The following is an 18,433-nucleotide window of genomic DNA, read 5'->3' as shown; positions in this document are numbered from 1 at the left end:
TCTTAATGTCCTTGATAGCCATGATAGTAATGTCCTTGATAGCCATGATAGTGCGGTCACTGAACTTGAGCCGGACATCCTCGAGAGTGAAGTCAAGTGGGCCTTAGGAAGCATTAGTAACAACAAAGCTAGTGGAGATGACAGTATTCCAGCTGAGCTATTTAACATCCTAAAAGATGATGCTGTTAAAGTGCTGCATTCAATATGCCAACAAATTTGGAACACTCAGCAATGGCCGCAAGACTGGAAAAGGTCAGTTTACATTCCAATTCCAAAGAAGGGCAACGCCAAAGAGTGTTCAAACTACCGCACAATTGCGCTCATTTCACATGCCAGCAAGGTGATGCTCAAAATCCTACAAGCTAGGCTTCAGCAGTATGCGAACCGAGAACTACCGGAAGTACAAGCTGGGTTTCGAAGAGGCAGAGGAACTAGAGATCAAATCGCCAACATTCGCTGCATCATGGAGAAAGCAAGAGAATTCCAGAAAAACGTCTATTTCTGCTTCATTGACTACGCTAAAGCCTTTGATTGTGTGGATCACAACAAACTGTGGCAAATTCTTAAAGTGATGGGAGTACCAGACCACCTTACCTGTCTCCTGAGAAACCTGTACGAGGGTCAAGAAGCAACAGTAAGAACTGGACATGGAGCAACCGAGTGGTTCAAAATTGGGGAAGGAGTACGACAAGGCTGCATATTGTCACCCTGCTTATTTAACTTATATGCAGAGTACATCATGAGAAATGCCGGGTTGGATGAATCACAGGTCGGAATTAAGATTGCCGGGAGAATTATCAATAACCTCCGATATGCAGACGATACCACCCTAATGGCAGAAAGTGAAGAGGATCTAAAGAGCCTCTTGTTGAGGGTGAAAGAGGAGAGTGCAAAAGCTGGTTTGAAACTCAACATTAAAAAAACTAAGATCATGGCATCTGGCCCTATCACTTCCTGGCATATAGAAGGGGAAGAAATGGAAGCAGTGACAGATTTTACTTTCTTGGGCTCCAAGATCACTGCAGACGGTGACTGTAGCCATGAAATTAAAAGACGCTTGCTCCTTGGGAGGAAAGCTATGGCAAACCTAGACAGCATAGTAAGAAGCAGAGACATCACCTTGCCAACAAAGGTCCGTCTAATCAAAGCTATGGTTTTCCCAGTAGTAATGTATGGCTGTGAGAGCTGGACTATAAGGAAGGCTGAGCGCCGAAGAATTGATGCTTTCGAACTGTGGTGCTGGAGAAGACTCTTACGAGTCCCCTGGACTGCAAGGAGGTCAACTCAGTCAATCCTAAAGGAAATCAACCCTGAGTGCTCATTGGAAGGACAGATACTGAAGCTGAAGCTCAAATATTTTGGCCACCTAATGCGAAGAGAAAACTCTCTGGAAAAGACCCTGATGCTGGGAAAGACTGAAGGCAAAAGGAGAAGGGGACGGCAGAGGATGAGATGGCTAGATAGCATCACTGATGCAATGAATATGAACCTGAGCACACTCCGGGAGAGAGCGCAGGACAGGAAGGCCTGGCGTGCTATGGTCCATGGGGTCACGAAGAGTCGGACACGACTGAACGACTGAACAACAGCAAATTGCTCTAGATTTTATTCTGGTTGTACTGTTGTATTGTGGTTTTAAGCTTTTATAATTTATATTGTTTTATGCTGTACTTTGTGGTTTTAATTTTGTTAACCGCCCAGAGATCTTCAGCTATTGGGCTGTATAGACATTAAATACATACATACATACATACATACATACAAATGTTTAGTTTGGCCCTCAGTCTCTAGGGTACTACTGGACAGTACTGAATGGGAAATCCTGTTATGTTACTTCAGCCACACTATGCAAAGTGATCAGGCTTATGTCTGTGAAGATAATAAGGCTGATCAAAGGCCTATCTACTCAAGTATTCTGTTCCCACAGTGGCCAACTAGATGCCCATGGGAAACCCACAAGCAGAACATGAGTGCAACAGCACCCTCCCACCCATGTTCCCCAGCAACTGGTACTGAGAAGCATACTGCCTCCTCTGATACTTGAGGTAATATGCAGCCATCATTGATAGCCTTATTTTAATTTCTATTTATTATTTATTAATATTTTTATACCTCATTTACACAAATGTCACCAAGTTGATGTACAACTATTCAAATGAAAACAATAATACATAAAAACATATTAAAACAGCACTGAAACATCTTTCATCCTCCATGAAGCTGTCTAATCCCTTTTTAAAGCCATCCAAGTTGGTGGCCATCACTACATCTTACAGGAGCTAATTCGTTTAACTTCCTCCCTATCCACTTTTCTCACAAATGAATACTTTTATACACTTCTACCATGTCTCCCCTTATTTTTTTCTAAGCTAAAAAGCCCCAAACATTGTAATCCTCATAGGGGAGTGGCTCTAGGCTCATGAGCATTTTGGTTGCCCATGTGGCATGAGATCACCTGAGGAAATTAACATGGTTATTTACCAGGATTAAAATAAAAGGAAATAATTTTCAGAAATTAGACAATTAAGCTGCCAGCCTTGCGGGGATGTGAGATTGTGGAAGCCACTATATAGCTGGTTACTTGAGGAGGGGTTTGTAAATATTCATTCAGGGCCTTTTTCAACACAAAAAAGCATACTCAATTTGTAAAGTCTGTAAAACAGTTCCAGTTATTGGGGAGAGAGGATTCTGCCTGGCAATCAGTGCTGTGCTCGTCCCGTTTGTGGTGTAGATGCACAGAAACAATTTTCCCTGTCCTCAACTCTGAAACTAGCAGATACATGGGACCAGAATGTGGAGGGTGTGCTTTCAGAATGAGTCAGCTGTACATTCATACAGTTAATGCACATGAATGTACTTTTGTATGCACTGTAGAGAAGCAGAGACTGGCATATTCACATCACACCTTCCATGGTTTCAAGTTGCACTCAACTTGCTCCAGAGAAATTAATTTATCTTTTGTGGATTATCTCAGGAAGGAACGGTTTATAGATTGAGTAAAGAAACAACAACCCTGTGCTGTGTCAGAATAATGGCTGCAGAACCGGAAGCAACACATTTGCAAATGTAAACTCTGGGGGTGGAAAACAGATATCTGAGTGATAGTGTTATACTGTACAGATCTTCCAGAATTGATAGCTGAAACATGTTGCAACTGTGGTCATCTTTTCAGTTCCACATTTTCTAAAACTATCCGTTGTATATTGAATACTAGACAGTCCAATGCTGACTTTAATTTAATTGCCCACAGTCCTGTGGTTTATGGTAACAGAAGTTTTTTGTGTCCAGGCAAGAGCAGGATTCTGAAGGAACAATATAACCAATGCCAAAATAGACAATTATTGGCATTCTCTAAGATACGTGTTCCCAACAGCCAAACAGCAACCGCCCACTCGTGATTTAGATTTATGCCGCACAGCTAGCTTTCAACTCAAATTCACACTAATGCCTGCACTGTAACTACAGCTTGAACCCTTAATTCAATAATGAGCTCAACAATTACACTTAAGATTACTTACTCCTTTGGCAGTGTGAACACAATCCTTGTGTGCAGCAATACTGTGCTATTCATTATCTTGTCTGCTGATTAAGCAGACTGAAACTCACTTGTTAAGCGATTATAAAATGAGGTGTAATATTTATGCTACCTTCTGAAGACGTCTACAAGCAAATTGGTGTGACCCAAAGGTAGAAGGGAAAATGCTTTCAATAGCTGTTTTTTTTTTTTTCTCTTTCGTAATACTAAACTGGTTTTACAACAATGACGGTCCTGACCCTGAACCTGTATTATCTAGGAACCTGACATCTGCGTGCCTATACATATTAAAATATATGTTTTCTCCTGCTAATTTGGCTTCATCCCCTTCATCTTATTTCCTGCAGCCAAATGGGGACCTGATACTCGCAAAACGCAGGGGGATCGGAGTGGATGTGCGGGAGCTTTTAATGCAATAGAAAGCAAATGCAATTATTTGATGCAGGGACTTGAGAATATCCTAAGTTGGAAATATATCATAAAGACATTGTGCTTGGCAACTGATCATGTAAACATTTCCACAGATTGTCTTTCATCATATGCAGAGGATGCTTCCTCTGACCGATATTGTCTCCTTTTAAAATGTCAGCCCTGCAACTTTGATGCTCGTGCGCTCTTTCTGTAAGTGTCTGCTCAGGCAGACAGTTTACTAATTTGAGGCTCAGCAAACCTTTCGCTGCACGGAACACCTTGAGGTTAGCGCATCTCTAATCATTATTTGATAACAGAAATCTGTAAGCATCACATCCCTAGTAACGAGAACATTGTATCTTAGCAACCAGCCTTGATAGTCAAACAATTTCATTAAAGCGTAGCACCTCTTAGCAGGTGGGTGAGTGCGGGTGTTGATAAACATTTATAACATGATCAGCCATTGTGTTTGCCAACACTATAATCAGCATGACAAATTTATGAATTTGTTTACAAGCTCTTCAATAGCCAAACGAAGTTGGAAAACTACCTTTCAGGCTGGTTGCTGCTGCTGTAGAGGCATTCAGAGATGGGAGGTTTCTTTCCATCACATAGATAGGATGCAAGGGCTGGCAAACAAGCACAGAAGCAAAGAACACATTGCACCATATTAAAAAAAATCATCACTTAAATTACAACACAAAAGATGTGCAAGAGTGAAGGCAAGGATTAAATTTTAAACCCCCCAAGAGACGAAGGGAATTTCAAGCTGAAACCTGGCCTATTAATTTATTGCTGTCTTTCTAGTACTGCAAGTTTGTAGGAAAGAAAATCACACATATGGCATTCACAAAGGTGGTTCACACATGAACAGGAGTTTGCGGTCATTTGTTGGCACAGGATTCCATGGTGCGGCTTTCCTCGACCTGATGCCCTCCAGATGTTTTGGACTACAACTCACAGCCTTCTTGACCACTAGCCATGCTGGCAGGGGCTAATGGGAACTGAAGTTCAAAACATCTGGAGGGCACTGTTCCAAATCTGCCTTCTAAAAGCGCATCAGGATGGATACATGTTCTGTATCTGCACTGCCCAAGAATTTTCAAAATAAATAAAACAAGACAAATAATAAAGAGTAAATGGCTGTATTTCCCCAACCCTTGAACTTGGATTATAGTTTGCAGTATTTGTCCTAGACTGGTTTACACATTCATGCTCATTGCTCGATGACTGCAACATCATCATGATTTGCATGCATCACAGATCATAGACTGCAGATAGCACATTTATGTCACCTGATATTTCTTGAAACACAATCCTTGTCAGTGGAGTCAGCTCACATATCCAGCTACCTTCCATGAACTGGAGAATATCTACAGAAAGACAAATCATGCTGAATGATAAATGCATGTGTGGACTGGAGCAGAGGCATATCAACATGGGCATGATGATGTTGCATCCCTGCATGGAATATCTTTGTCATATTTTCACCAAATCCCCCTTCCCTTGTTCCCACCCCTAAACATTGCTTTGAAGGTTTGGGAGATCCTCTTGAGCACCTTTGGGGCTGGGGGCTGCAGGGGAGGGGGCCCAGTAAAGATCACCTCCCCCTCTACCATTCATGGTAGCATCCACTGGAAGTTCACAGAAGGACTCATTTCATGAATGGAAGGGCATCTTTGGATCCAACCCCCTATCTTTAGACCAGGGGTGATGTGACCCTGCAGATGTTTTGGTCTACAATTCCTATCATCCCCAGCAAGCATAGCCAATGGTGAGAGATCACTGGAGTTTCAGGCCCAAACATCTGCAGGGCCTCAAATCGCCCACGGACAGAGCCAAGATGGGTAGCAACATTTTCATGGGTTTACCTCCTCATTAAATTATCAGTAGGTTCTAGCTGAACTGCACCCTGATATAACAACTAGCTCCCAATCACCCAAGCAAGGCTTGTGAGGGACTGAGCACACTATATCTGCAAGCCTTATATGTCCTTCACTTTCCCTACAACATTGCACCATGCAGTGCTTCTTTGTAGATGAAGAACAGAGGCCGAGAGAGAATGGTTTGCCAGAAAGATCCTAAGGCACACTATTGGCATGAATTAGGAGCATTCTTAAGCCAAAGAAGAGGTCAAGGCATCTGCCACATCACCATCATGTCAACATGGTTGTGAGAATCAGATCACAGTGAACTCTATATTTGATTAGCAGAATCAGGGCGTTGGGAAGGAAAAGTAATGGAGAAAAGAGGTACCAGCCAAACTATACATCAGAAATTAAGGGAAACACTAGCTGGAAAGGGATTGGCCACATGAGGGAAAGGAGCAGTGTAACAAAATGTACTAGAGACAATATGCCCCTTTCACTACCATTGTGAATAGGAGATTCTATGAACAGAAAGAAAGCATGTTTTGAAGATTTAACGTGATGTATTCTTCTTTTTAAAAATCTTCGTAAGTGCCATGCTGTATTATGCAGTCGAAGAGTACATGCTACATACAAACAATAAAAGCAATGTTTGATCCACACTGATCCCCGCAAGGTGGAATCCAGTCCGCTGAAGCAAATGGCAAAATTCCATGTGGTGTTATTTGTTGTGCTTTGCATGGTTTGCCTGCCCCAGTTTTATGGGCCCAGTTTTTAGGAATTTGGGAGCTAATAAGGATAATTAATTTGTGTGAACAAGGCAACAAGTGCTGGACTCTTTTCCTTAGGTTGCAGTCCTAAGCATATTTATGTACTCAGTAAGTCCCAGTATGTTCAATGGGGCTTACTACCAGGTAAGTGTGCATAAAATACAGGCTCAATGTGTTAGTTTGCCAAGCTTCCCTAAACTTGCAACAGCTATTTTAAACCTATTAAAACCACTCATGTGACTACTGAACTTGCTACAGTTTGCAAAACAGCAGATTACTCATGACCTATCTAGCTCTTACAAGGAGAATTTGATAGCTCTGATCCAATCCAAAGCTGCCACCAGGTAACATGGAACATGAACCCTGCCAGTTCGGCAAGTTAATTGGTTCTAGAAAGGCACAGATGAAACTGCTAGAGCTTAATATACAGTAGACAAACTATCTACTAATAGTTTACTCATAAATGTATTGAACAATGTAAATCTTTTACATTTCAAGAATGTGGTTCCTTTTTCTGCTCCTTTAAAAATCATATAACTATTGCTCACCTCACAACTAAGTTTTGTCTCTTTTTAAATTAACTTCTTATTTCATTTATTGGGTTGCAATTCAAGAATACGAAAGAGCCACCTGAGATGCAAATAATAAGTCCCATACACAGCATGCAGGCTCCAGGTTTCTGAGGGCCCTTGGGCAAGGCAACCTCAATGGGCCCCCTCCCTCAGTGAGTCCACCTTCCCACCCATTGTCACCAGGTGCTCTCGCTCTTCATCCTTTTTCTCATCATTGCTACCACTTGCTTGCTCGACAGGCTGTGTCACCTACTGCTCCACCTTCTCACCACCACCGTTGTCTGGGCCAGGGCGAGAAGCAGGTGAACAAGCAGGTTGCAATGGTGAAGAGGAGGAGCAAATGCAAGGAGCTCTTGTCAGTGGGACCCTGTTGGGGTGTGGGCCCTTGGTAGATGCCCCACCATGCCTACCCTTGATGCCGGCCCTGTATGCACTCTCTGTCCTGCTTTTTCTCCAGGTCCAAATTCAGTTTAAGAGGGAACTACTAACATGAACAAAACATCATGTCAACAAAAGCAAGATAGGAAAAAGGAAGGGAGACATAGGGGCCAGAGGGACCAAATGATCACGACCCAGTTAAAGTAGGCAAAATGATCACAACCTAATTAAAATCACTCTAGCCTACTTTGTTGTTCAGTCACTCAGTCATGTCCGACTCTTCGTGACCCCATGGACCATAGCACGCCAGGCCTTCCTGTCCTGCGCTCTCTCCCGGAGCGTGCTCAAGTCCATATTCATTGCATCAGTGATGCTCTCTAGCCTACTACACCTTCCTAAAAATGCTCCAGAAAAGGAGTTACATATATCATGAAATGTTTCCAGTTTGTTCCCTTTAATAAACAAGTATATAAATTGGTTGAGAAATGATTGATTGATTGATTGATTGAATACATTAAGGGTGGATTCCAACCAAGACAATGCATTGTGCTCACCCTAGATGTACTGAGGGCTATGTATATGACTAAGTAAATAGTCCTTTCCATAGTGCCATCTCACAGCTGCTTGGTAGGAACCAAACTGCATCTCTAGCAGTTTCCAATGAAGACAGATACAAAAACACAACAAATGTGGAAAGCTGATTTTCTTTAGAAATAGGTTTCACTTCTCACTTTGGTTTCGCTCTATAGGATCTGCAACTTGCCTGATCAGCAGGACTGCCAGCGTCCCCTTTTTTGACACTGTATCACAAATGAAAGTTGGGCCATTGATCTACACTAACAAAGTTGAGAGGGAGGGAGAGAGAGAGAGAGAGAGAGAGACTATGAAGAACAACTCAGCACCACGGTTGTGAAGCTGCTCATTGTGCAAAGATGTCATCTGGGCATGTTTGGAAGTTATTATTTATTTGTCTGTTTATTATATTTTTAATCTGCCCAATAGCAGATGTTCTCTGGGTAGATTATAAAAACTAAAAGAATAAACTGTATTGTAAAACCACAAAAGCTATAAGTACAAAATACAATGCAAAACAACAAACGGCATAGGAATAAACATAAAATATGTAAAGTCTGCCATAAAATCTAAAACACCTAAACTCTAAAATGCCTGGGAGAAAAGAAAGGTCTTTGCCTGGCACTGAAAGGAGAACAATGTAGGTGCCAGGCAAACGTCGTTGGGGAGTTCATTCCATAAGTGGGGCACCTTTCTTGTAGCCATGTGCCCAACTGCCTTTGGTGGGGGCACCTGGAAGAAGGCCCCGAAGATGACCTAAGGGTCCAAGTAGGTACATACTGGAGGAGACCGTCCTTTAGATAATCTGCAAACCCTTTCGGTGCTCTGTTGAAATACATATGGTCTGAGTCTGTGCATGAAATGCAATGCAGTTTTGCCTGTAAAGCATATTTTACTTACCTATCTGCACTTTTAGCAGGGCCAGCCCAAGATATTTTGCTGCCTGAGGCAAAAGACAAGATGGTGCCTCTCCTTGTTCTAGGTACAGAAGCCAACTGGCCTGGCCATTGACTCTTCAGCACTGCAGATCAGTGTCCTCCAGTACACCTGACGGCAGCACAGTAACTTAGGGGGTACAGAGTGGGCTGCATGACATACACAGCAGTGTCCTCCATCCATCACCTTGCCATTGCTCCCTACCCCTCAGCAACTGCTGCCTGAGGCAGCTGCCTGCTTAATGCTACAGCCAGCCCTGACTTTAGCACTCCTTTCACATCACTAACCTGATTCCCCAGTCATGTTGGATATATCTCATTTCCACCTGCAGCAGCTTCAGTGGGTTAAATTCTGGTCCTCCTTATCTAAGTGCAACTTATTTGACTCAAAGGGACTGTGCCGTATGCACCACAGCTGCCTGATAGGCATGAAGTGAAAATGTATGGCTAGGGTTGACCTCCATTTCTGATCAGCATACAGTGAAAATATTGGGTGGGGGGCAATTCCAAAGGCCATTGTACAGGTTGTTGGGTTTTATTATTTATTTATACCATTTCCTTTTAAAATAACAAACAAACCAATGCCCTATGTTACAAATGGCTTGAATTGTTTGATGTTTTTGGTGTGGGCAATCATTATATTATGGGAGAACAGGGTCTGTATCCCAAGTGAATGAGTGGGGAATGCATTTAGAAGAATGCAAGCTGTAAGATCATGTGTGGGCACAGGGACCTGGAGTGGGGGGAGGGAGTCGAAAACTTAGGGTAATAGGTTTGTATTTATATTGTCCTGTTTTCATTGTGTTCCCATTCCTTTGTCCCCTTCTTTTCTCAATCAGGTGTAGATTGTGAGTCTTTGGATCAAAGAACTGTCTTTTATATATGTGTTTGTACAATGGCATTTTCCACCTAGAGCCTTGCCATAAGATGGTCTGCCTGTCTAAATAAAAATATAGCCTTTATTACAAAGATTGAGGTCTGGATAGAGTCTGTTGTCTCTTAAAACAGTTTGTAACTTCTGATGTCCAAGCTACAGGGCTCTGGGTTCCTCTGCGCATGGAAAAGCCCCATGTGCATATGTCATGATGTGTGTAGGGGGGCATGACCAACATGTGTCAAGGGGTGTTGCTAGCTGGAATGACACCACCCCCTCCCAACCCCATCATTCATGCTTTCATTGCATAAAGCAGTTCATATGAACCCACCTGCTATTATGCGTATTTGAAGAACTTGTTGGGATTTGGCCCCATCTGTCCTCAATTATTACAATTACTAGTGCCTATAATTGAGAGAGATATGAAGTTAAGATATATGATTGATCAATTGTACCTGTAGGGCACAAGCAATCACTTGAATTACAGTGCCTAAGAATGGCTAGAGCTTTGGCTTTAAGGGTGTAATCCTAAGCACGTTTAGACAGAGAAAAAGCCTGCAACTCTTGCTGGCTGGGGAATGCTGGGAGTTGTAGGCCTTTTCTCTGTCTAAACATACATAGGATTGTGCCCTAAATGTTCCATCACATCCATCTCTTTACTTTTGTGCTTTGTGTAGCTGCACTTTCTCATCAGCGTAAGCCTTTTTGTAATTACTCAAGTTCAGTGTCAGAAAAGCTCTGAATAAAAGTCCTATCAATAATATCAACACTATCATGTCTGTGATGTTGTTGCTCTTGATTCATTTAATACATTTCTGTCCCCCTTTCCAGACAATTTGAATCCATACAATGTAGGCAATTACACAATCACAAGATGATGATGGTGATTCATAGTCCAAAACATACACGAAACTGCAGAAGCAAAACACTTCAATCCCTAGAGGCAAGATGAAGACAAAATGCAAGATAGCGGCCAGAGTGGGTTTCAATGGGGCAGCACTCCACAAACGGGATGTGACAATGAAAAGGTCCTACAAACCTTGCTTTACCCAAGGAAAACATTCTGGGCCCCACTGATGGATTGAAGTGTCCAAGGAGATTCATATAGCAAGAAGAAATCTTTAAAGCAGGAGTGGGCAGAAGGTAGATCTGGCTCTACTGGTAGAGCTCTGGGTGATTTGCAGAAGATTAGCAAGGATTTCTGATGCTCAATTATTGAACAATAGCAGCAGCGAAATGATCCCCCCCCCCCTGATTATATTGCTGAAATGAAGAAAGCTGTGGGTAGCCAACAGTGGATTTTTGTATGGAAGGACTATGAGCTCAGTTCAGTTATGATATGCAGAACACATTCCTGGGCTCCAAATGCTTTAATTCTAAGGGTGCAATCCTATGCATATTTAGACAGAAAAAGGTCATACAATTCCCAGCATGGCTGGCTGGGGGTTAATGGGAGTTGTAGGACTTTTTTCTGTCTAAACATGCATCAGATTGTACCTTTAGGGTGCAATCCTATGCATGTTTAGGCAGAGAAAGGTCCTACAACTCCCAGCATTGCCCCGCCAGCTAAACGTGCATAGGATTGCACCTTTAGCATATGTCTTTTGTACCAGGCTCCAGTTGGTGGTTCTCGGAGTTCTAATAAAGAACAAAGTAGATCCCACAAGACTGAAGTCTGCCAGAAAACAAAGGTGCTGCACTTGCTCTAGGAACACTGGTGGATGGGCTAAGATTGTTTAAATTTTACCAACCATCTAAACTCTCATGCAAAGACGAAAGGAAAAACAAGAGACTTTTAAGGTTAGAAGTTTGTACCTTGTACCTGTGGCATCCAAGGTAACATCCCTGCATCACTGACTTTGCACTGTAGAGTGAGACATTAATCTACCTGAAATACCTGTGGTGAAGTGAGGCATTCTAGAATAGGTAACAGAGACTCCCACCTTTGAAACTTAAACCAGTCACTATGAAAAACACATTTATTGCTGACGCGTATTTCTTCAGTGTGTGTTTAGTTTGCCTCCCATCACCAAGGACTTGACAGGTAATAAAGTCAGCAATGCACAGTGGAGCTGGGAGAGATAACTCACCTGACAATTAAGAGCAGTGTTTTTACATAAGCTCCCAAGGCTTGTAAAACCAGTGGGAGCGTAGTGAATGTCACAGAAGATATTAAAGGCAGGCTACACCAGTGCCCAGGAATGAGACTGGAGAAATTATTCCAAGTATTCCTCAAGTCACTGCCCACACACACACACACACACACACCCCCAAACCGCACAATAGGAGGAAGAGAAGGATCTTTCTTGTGCATGAGGGGAATTTGAGTCAGACCGTTTTGATTTGCCACAGACTTCCTGGCAGTGTTGAGAGATCATGTAAGAAGTGGTGTCCAAAGATGAACACTTGCCTTCCCCACTTAGTCACTTGACAACACTTTTTTGTCTACATGTTTTCCTGAGTAGTTCTGTGCCAGCGTTCTCCACATCTCCTGGGACCCCCAGTAAGCAAACTCACCAAGCTGTGAGCAATGGTTGGGGTTTTTTACAGCGGCCTTCCATGGCTGCTCAGACTCCCAGCTCTATTCCCTTGCCCAAAGGTATTTCTTCTTCCCCCACCCTCCATTCCACTCCAATCACCTGTCAGACTCATCCAGTGACAACACTCTTCCGTCTCTGCCATGCAATCAAAGACAGCTGGGATGGGAGATGGCAGTGCAGCACTACGGTGGCCGAGCAGCTTCTCTCTCTCAATCCTCAAGGGCTTGGGTGCTCTTTTCCCTGACCCTCTAAGGCCAATAGAGAGTGTGTGCAGCTGCCATAGCACTGCGCTTCTGGAGTACCGGACTATCTCCACTGCATGCCTCCACTTTAAACATCCGTGCCAGAGAGGGAGGATAGTGTCGTCCTCCACCAGGGAGAAGGAAGACAGAGTTGCAAGTTGCCACTAGTTGTTGCTGCTGAGCTACGACTCAGTACAGATTTCCCCTTTGATTTACGTACCATAATTGGAAGTGGGGGGCAACTGATAGTCCCTTGTACCTTTTAGGGAGACAAGTTAGTAGGGAAAGTCAGACTATGAGACCTAAAAATGCTTCACACCCTAGGCTACCCCCTGCATCATCACTCAGCAAGCACAGAGGTTGTATAGCATTGCGGAACACCGCCTAAAGCTTTAAAGTCTGGAGTCTACCCTTTCCTAGATCAGCCTTCCATAACCTGGTGCCCTCCAGATGTACTGGGCTGCAATTCCCATGGTGGCAGAGAATTATGGGAGTTGCAGTCCAACACATCTGGAGGGCACCAGATAGGGGAAGGCTGACCAAAGGAGCCAAAGGAAGGAGCCACTTCAGCCAAAGGAGACATTTTCCACAGGCTTCTTTCCACAGAGCTTTTATCCTGCTATTGAGATTGGTTACTCACGGAAGTTTGCGGGCCCTTTTGATGATGTTGTCAACCTCCAGGGTGTCTCCTGCACTAAATGACCTTTATTCCATTTTTTTTAAAAGATCCAAGATAATGAGCTATCAAAGTACTGCGCCTGAGGTCCCTCTGTGAAAAGAGGGACCCATTGCAATAAGAGGAGCTGGACCACAGCACCACCTAGCAGCTGCATAATGAAACATATGGAAGGCTCAGATAAGGGGGGAAAGGAGCAGGGGAGGAAGTGCGTGTAAAGGGAGTCCATCGTGATCCTGCATTTAAAACAGAAGCAGAAAGCCTCATTTTAAATGCAGCATTTTAGGCTGGTGTAGAGACGCTCACGGTGATCTCTCCCAATAGCTACTGAGTTTGAGCCAGGGCCAGGCAGTGGGAGAAGCTGAATGCTTCCTGCCTCTCTAACAGGTGCACCTGTACCTGTTACAGGGCACCTTCCTTTCTCCTCCTTTCCTTCTCCCCCTTGTAAGGCAGCCACCTGCAAACACCCCCCACACACACACACACACACACAGCCCTACTGCCCTTGCACTGCACCACTTTTGCCATGCCACCAAGATGGGGGAAATAGTAGACGTTATGGTGCACAGTCTGTCTCCTTGCACGAAATGGCTTGAGTGACAATCCCCTGGGAAAGACCCATGTGATCTGCCTTTGAGCACAAATGGCCTTTCAAAATTCTCAAACCTATTTGTGGGCAGAGAACTGGAGTGACAATTTCACTGGATTTCTCCATGGGAAGGAAGAATTATCCAACAGTTTCTCAGAGGTAAGGCTCTCCATTGGCAGGGGTTGTAGCACAGCTTTCTTTTTTCATAAGGGTTTTGTTTTTTGCAAATGGCAACAGCATCCCCTGTGTTGGCAGCCTGGCCCTCATTTTGCATCCACCACAATGCAGGTGTGTGTGTGGGGGGGCAGTGTTGTGTCAAGTTCCAGGGATTAGGTGGAACTAGTGCTGTTCCAAAATATGTCTTCCAATTTCCTGAACGTTTTCTTCCCCATGAAAGAGGCTTCCATCATTCTGCCTCAGTCTCAGAGTGTTGTATAACTTATTTCTGTGGTGTTTTTGAGCTTGCCTAATCACTGCAAGGCAGCCACGGTTGCTGTGTGTGTATTTTATCTTTCTATTACACATCACTCCATTGCTGTGCAGTCTCCCAGGCTGCCTGAACTTCCTGATCTGGGAGGAATCACCTCACAATGTCTTCCCATGAGCTTTAATTGAAGTGTCCAAGGAGGCTACAGGCTGCTGGAGAGGTGATTGTACAATGAAGGACAAGAAGACACTCACGCATATTCCTTGGGCACTTCCTAAGTAAAGTAAGCACAGGAAACCCAACCCCAGCCCATGAGAATTTCTCCAAAATGTTCTTTGAATTTCTTTTTGAAAGCAATTTCTTTTCTATCAAATTGAATGAGAATGGTCCAAAAAAATGGGGGAGAAATTTTCAGCACAGCACTAGTCAAAACATCATAATGACATTTAGGATATTTTAAATGTTCAAAATGCTTCCTATACACCAGGGTTGTTGAACCCCTGTCAGCCCAAGGGCCAAATTCCATTTCAAAGAAGCTCTCAGGGGCAACATCCAGTGAGGGGTGGGCCAAAGGCTGCAACACGTCACCCAGGGTGGCTCTCCAGATGTTTTCGTCTACAATTCCCATGATCTTTCAACAACGGCAATGCTACCTAGGCCCGATGGGAGTTGTAGGCCATAAAATCTGGAGAGCTGCATGTTGCCCACCCCTGATGTAAAGAGAGAAGGTTTTCCCTTCTCCCAGCATGCCCATGGCTAGTGCATGGACATCCCCTAATTGCTTGACAAAAGAGCATGTGTGTTTATCTCTAGCTTCCTGAGGTCTGGAAGTGAAGTGAGTGATTCACTTGACACCACATAATGACAGGGGATCTCTACCATTCTTTCCTTCCCTGTCCTAAAAGCCCATTTGCATCCTTGATTGTCCATACCCAGAGAGATTGTATTCATAAATAAGATAAACACTTTAAATAGGGCACTGTTCTATCATCAGGGGTGGGGGTGGGGGAATCTTCCCAACAACAGAATGAGAAGCACATTGGATGATTATATGGATTTTCATAGAATCCGTTTTCGTCTGTCAGGGACACAGAAAGCAAGAAAAGCCGAGTGTACCATACCTTTAAAATCTGCTTTTCGCAAGTCACTAGGGATGGGGGAGAAATCCTCCATGGACCCCAGTGAGGCTGGATTCAAAAGAATCTGGCCCCCTGGAGTCCGTGGAGGATCAGAAGACTTACCTCCGCCTCCTGAAGAAATCCTCACAGGCTGGATCCTCCCTGCCGGCCGGCTCCGGAGCACCAGCGATACAGCCGCCATTGCCATATTGCTGGCTGAGCTGATTAACTGCGGCCGCAAATGGCATCCGGGATGCCATTTGTGGCCGTAAAGGCCTTAGTTTAAGGTAAATGTAGCCGTAAATGGCTGCATTTACCTTAAACTAAGGCCTACGGCCGCAAATGGCATCCTGGACGCCATTTGCGTCCATGCTTTTACTTGACGCGATAGGCTACACAAATATTTGTGTAGCCTATCGCATAAAAGCAGGGACGTCCCTGCTTTTACGTGATAGGCTACACAGATATTTGTGTAGCCTATCGCGTTAAGTAAAAGCACGGACACATTTACGGCTGCATTTACCTTAAACTAAGGCCTTTATAGCTGCAAATGGCGTCCCGGACGCCATTTGCATCCACAGTCACTTCCCTCCCTTCAATCAGCGATACGGCATGGTGGCCATATTGCTGGCACTTTGGAGCCGGCCGGTGAGGATTCCGGGGGAGGAGGGACCTCTCCCCCCCCCATGGAGCCCTGCGGAGCCCAGGTAAGGGGATATCGTACACCTCTACAAGTCACACAGTGATTGAAAGCATCACACTTCTGGACTGGGAGGGGAGTATAACTGAACGTCATTAGCCCAGCAGGTCCTGCTCAACCAATGAGAGAGGCTTGTTTCCTGCCTGTCTCCAGGTTCCCCCGCTCCCAGCTACCACATTATTATCCCCGACAACATCTGCAGGCTCCCCATGAGAGCACCCCAGCAATGCAATTTTGCTCCATTCCAGCCAACGGTCAGGGAGTTAGAGCTCCCACCCCCTTCCTCCTTTTCCAGGGAGTAAATACAAGGATCTAGCTGCTTCACCCATTGACAGACTGCAGCCTGTGCTGTCCAGTCATAGAACCCCAGTTGCGCACTTCCAGGGGGTAAATACAGCAATCTACCTCTCGTTTCCATCTGCACATCCCAGGAAGGCTATGGAACTCTTGAACCAGTGTCTGGAGGCTGTTTTGGGATGGATGAGGGTGAACAAGCTGAAATTTAATACAGACAAGATGGAGGTACTGTGGGTTGGGAAACCAACAACTTCAGATGGAGGTTTACAACTGGTCTTAGATGGGGTTGCACTCCCCCTGAAAGACCAAGTGCACAGACTGGGAGTCCTCCTGGACTCTGAGCTAACTGGGGAAGCCCAGGTGGCTGCAGTGTCCAGGAGTGCATTTTACCAGCTTAGGCTGGTGCACCAGTTGGCCCTATCGGGAGAGGGCGGATCTTGCCTCAGTTATCCACACACTAATCACGACTAGGCTGGACTACTGTAATGTGCTATACATGGGGCTGCCTTTGAAGACAGTTCAGAAACTCCAGCTTGTGCTGGAGAATGCAGCTGCCTGACTATTGGTGGGGGCGAGGCGATTTGATCACATAACGCCTATACTGCACCAGCTGCCCTGGTTACCAGTGTGTTTCTGAGCCCAATTTAAAGTGCTGGTTTTGACCTTTAAAGCCTCAAATGATTTGGGACCAATTTACTTGAAGGACCGCCTTCACCCATATCAGCCTGCCCACACTTTAAGATCAGAAAGAGAGGCCCTTCTTACCTGCCTACCCATGAGAGCAATTAGGTGGATGACCACATGTGAGGGGGCCTACTAGGTAGTGGTGCCACACCTTTGGAACAAGTTGCCATCAGAGGCCTGCCATGCTCTGTCATTGCAGACTTTTAAGAAGGCCTTGAAAACATATTATTTTACCACGGTCTTCTCTTGATCTGATTGCTGTTGTAGCTGTTGATGGTGGTTTGATTGTCAGCTTTTATTGTTGCTTGTATAACTATTTTATTGTGTTTATGCTTTATCACTTTGAATATTTTAACTGTTGTTATGTATTTTATTTCTGTGAGCCACCTTGGGAGGGCTTCTGCCCTGAAAGGTGGCTAAGAAATTCTATAAATAAATAAATAAATAAATAAAGCTGCTTCACACATTCTCAGTCTGCAGCTTCTGTTGCCTGCTTTCCTCTCGCTCAGAATCTGTAGTGTCTCTTTCCCATTGAGAAAATCAGAGCCACCCTGTTTCAAATACTAGCTATCTAGCAAGAGGTGGCGGCCAGGAACGGGAGCCTGCAGCCCTGGTATTTCACTGTATCAATACCGTGATACACTGAAAATGAAAGAATGCAGAGAGGGAGGAGAGGAGGCAGCCATTAGAGGCAGAGGCGGCAGCAGTGCAAGCAGAGGGAGGCAAATCCAGCCAGCCCTTTCCCTCCATGTAGAGAAGCAGCATAGTAACACAAGCATCAGAGAAGGCTGTCAAGGGGGCTGGGCTGGGAAATGGAGGCTAGTTACTCCCACTGGCGAAAAGGAAGTACAGCACAATTCTGAAGGCATGAAAGAGCGCTGTAGTGTTTTGATGAGTTGGAAAAGCAGGCTAGTTACTCTAGTTACCTAGGTTACCGAAGTCACAGCCAGGTGAAAGACACACCCCTAGGAATGCCTGATCACACCGAATTTAAAGCGGAGGGATGGGCACACAGCAGCTGAAGCTCAGGGGAGCCAAATTAAAGAAAAACAACGGAGTAAAAGTACTCTGCAAAAATGTGGCTTCCCCACACATAAACTCCCGGGTGGCTCCACACTGGCGACGACATCATGTGCCACAAAGGACCTCCAAATGGTCCCAATCTGCAGCAAATCACCCATGAAGACAGGCCCCCGATTGTGATTATCCCACAACACTAAAATGGAAGGTGGATATGCCTACTT

General features: G+C 44.5%; 1 long non-coding RNA gene across 2 annotated transcripts in view; it reads right to left on the bottom strand.

Annotated features, from left to right (window-relative positions):
• Positions 1 to 3,734: 3,734 nt before the first annotated feature.
• Positions 3,735 to 18,433, bottom strand: part of LOC146358397 (uncharacterized) — a 47,803-nt gene continuing 33,104 nt past the window's right edge. For both annotated transcript variants that reach the window (XR_014784318.1, XR_014784319.1), the window contains 2 exons: positions 5,242 to 5,319; positions 3,735 to 4,575 (listed from right to left, as the gene is read on the bottom strand). This is a non-coding gene — a long non-coding RNA (uncharacterized LOC146358397). The remainder of the gene's footprint in view (positions 4,576 to 5,241; positions 5,320 to 18,433) is intronic.

This window comes from Heloderma suspectum, chromosome 1, assembly GCF_057233095.1.
Source record: "Heloderma suspectum isolate Gila_16-S chromosome 1, 16-S_ref, whole genome shotgun sequence".
Lineage (NCBI taxonomy): Eukaryota > Metazoa > Chordata > Lepidosauria > Squamata > Helodermatidae > Heloderma > Heloderma suspectum.
Note: the sequence above shows the minus strand (reverse complement) of the source record. Positions and strands in the feature narration are given on the sequence as shown.